Source organism: Benincasa hispida, chromosome 10 (genome assembly GCF_009727055.1).
Source record: "Benincasa hispida cultivar B227 chromosome 10, ASM972705v1, whole genome shotgun sequence".
Taxonomy (NCBI): Eukaryota; Viridiplantae; Streptophyta; class Magnoliopsida; order Cucurbitales; family Cucurbitaceae; genus Benincasa; species Benincasa hispida.
The window spans coordinates 48915389-48918101 of record NC_052358.1 but is presented as its reverse complement, the minus strand read 5'-3'; positions in this window follow the sequence as shown (position 1 = coordinate 48918101).

The window sequence follows — 2713 nt, the reverse complement described above, 5'->3', positions numbered from 1 at the left end:
ATGTTAATCATTTATCCTACATACGCAGTTCACAAGAAAATTAGAGGTTATGGTAAAAACTTTGTGGTAGAAAGCAACGTGCGCTTGAAGGACATGAATCCTTGTTGATTCTTACACACCACCACCATTTATTATAATTATATATAGAAATGAAGAGTGAGAAGGACTCTTAGTGAACTCGACAATCGTCTGTCTGTTTTCACAGAGGCTAGCTTACTTTTTTTACGCTGTGTTTGAATGTAAAATACGTACATTGATGGATGCTCCGAGAACAGAAGAAAAGTAATTGATTCATTTTCAATAGAGGGGAGATCCAGGGCGTTAAGTGTCACAATCATAAGTTAAAAACTACTTCGTAAGTATATGATTCGTTGTTTTTTCGGATACTAAGAAGAATGCAGAAAGAATCCCCAATCTGAACAAGTTTCAAATTCCAACCCACCAATACAAATTTTGATCAAAAGTGTATCACACCGAAGAATCCGAGTTATTTATATGATTCTTTGATAAAAAGAAATCACACAAAAAATGGGTATGTTGCTCAGCCTAATTTGAAAACGATAAAGAGTCACCGAAGTAATGTCATATAACCACTATGATACTAAAAGCAAGGATAAATGATCCAGAAACAAGTAAAAATCTTTTTCAATTGTCCCTGAATACTAAAACCTAGAATAGAAGCTGAAAGATAATCGAAATGGATTCTAAAGGTAAAGAGAGGACAGGCAAAAATATAAGGGTTAGAGACACGCTCAATAAGATGAAGTTTAAGCTTTAAGGGTTGTTTTCCTTTGAGTAAGATTTATCGCAACTAATCCTGAGTTATGGGGATAACAGAATGAGTTTTTTTATTTCAAAAAAAAAAAAACAACAAAGATAAAGAAAAAAGTAATTTAAAGTCATAGTCTAATTGATTGTAATAAGTCTAAGTGGCATCTTTGACATCTAAATGTAGAATTATTATATACATAGTCTTTATGAATTTTTCAACTTCGAGGCCCAGATACGAGGAGAATACTATACTTCTATACTGGTTCTAGGGATTGTTAATTTACGTCTATCCAATTAGCCGTTTATCAAATCATTGCAATTGATGTTCGATCCCGAAGAGAGGGAAAAAGATCTCGTAAAGTGAGTTTTTATGATGACCGATAAAAAGAATCAAAACCTATTTAAATGTTCCTGTCGATCTCTATTACTATATTTCCTTGAAAATCAGGCTCAAACCTACAGGAACTGTTCATGATATTTAAAGAAGGGCAGATGTTTTTACGAAACTTCACCCTTAATCAATAAATCCGAAATTCCATTGATATATTAATGAAATAAAAAAAGAGGGTGTGGATAACTTGTATCATAGCTTTGGCTAACCTTTTTTGTAATTTCCCCCCTCCCCCCTTGTTATTTTCATACTATAACACTTATTACCTCAAATTTTGTCTTTCGATAACGACAAAAAAGATATTTTTGATTTGTATTGATATAAATTGATCTAAGATGGATAGAAAAAGATCAATTAAGTGACTAAATGAACTAATTGGTTCTATATCGATATATTATAAATAAAAATTTGTACATTACCGTCTCAAATGGGGTGATTTTGTTGCAATTTTTATGAATAAATAAAAAAGGAGATTAAGTTTTTTTACTTTATTTAGATTTATGGAGTGAAATGTGATAAACCCGATATATTTTTTTCTAACTTCTTTCTTCCTTAATTTACTTCATTTTTGCCATATCTTTTATATCTATCTATGTTGATTATTATCTCTATAAGTGCCAATCCCAATCCAAGTCCGTAGTTTTTTGAATTCTTTTCTCTCTATTTTAATAATAATTTATTATTATTAATATATTAGTTATTAGAATATTTTCCTCTTATTCTATTTTTGTTAGCTTTATCTAGTTAAATATAACTATATATTATTATATATATATTTTCTATATATAAAATAAATAATAAAATAAAATCTATTTATTCAATTCAAATTTTTTTTTCCATTGTTTTTTTTTAATTCATTATAAATTCTTTTGTTTTTCTCCATTATAGGCGTTTTTCATTATTCACATTAATATTGATAAAAGTGTATCAAACAAATATAATCCGATCGTGTATAAATGAAGCTAGTTATCTCCGTTTCATGACCTTTGCTTTCACGCACATGATAGTCTCATTGTATTTTCTGTGATACACAAAATTACTTTTGTGTGATATGATATAAGAAGTTTTTTTTTTAGGAATATTTTTGATTTTACGTCGTGTAATTTAATTTCTTTTTGTTATTTTGATTCCGATTGTATCTACACAGAAAAATTGTTGATATTTTGGGGATTGCGAAACTCAATGGTAGAATACTCGAGCTTTTAAGGCGGCTAGCATCTTTTAACACATTTCTATGAAGTAACAGATTCGTCCATACTATCGGTAGAGTTTGTAAGACGCTGGCGTGATCCCTGAAAGGAATGAATGGAAAAAGCAGCATGTCGTATCAATGGAAAATTCTAGTAATATTTTTACCTTACTAGATTAGGCCAAACCTTGTTTGAATTCTTTGATGCGGAAAAAAAAAAGTCAAGTCGGGGCGAATGAATAAATGGATAGGGCACTATGCTCCAATTATAGAGAAATAAAAGATAACGGGCTTTGTTTCTTAATTCGAATGATTCTCCGATCTAATTAGAACGTTAAAACTATAATTAGTGCTTTGATGTG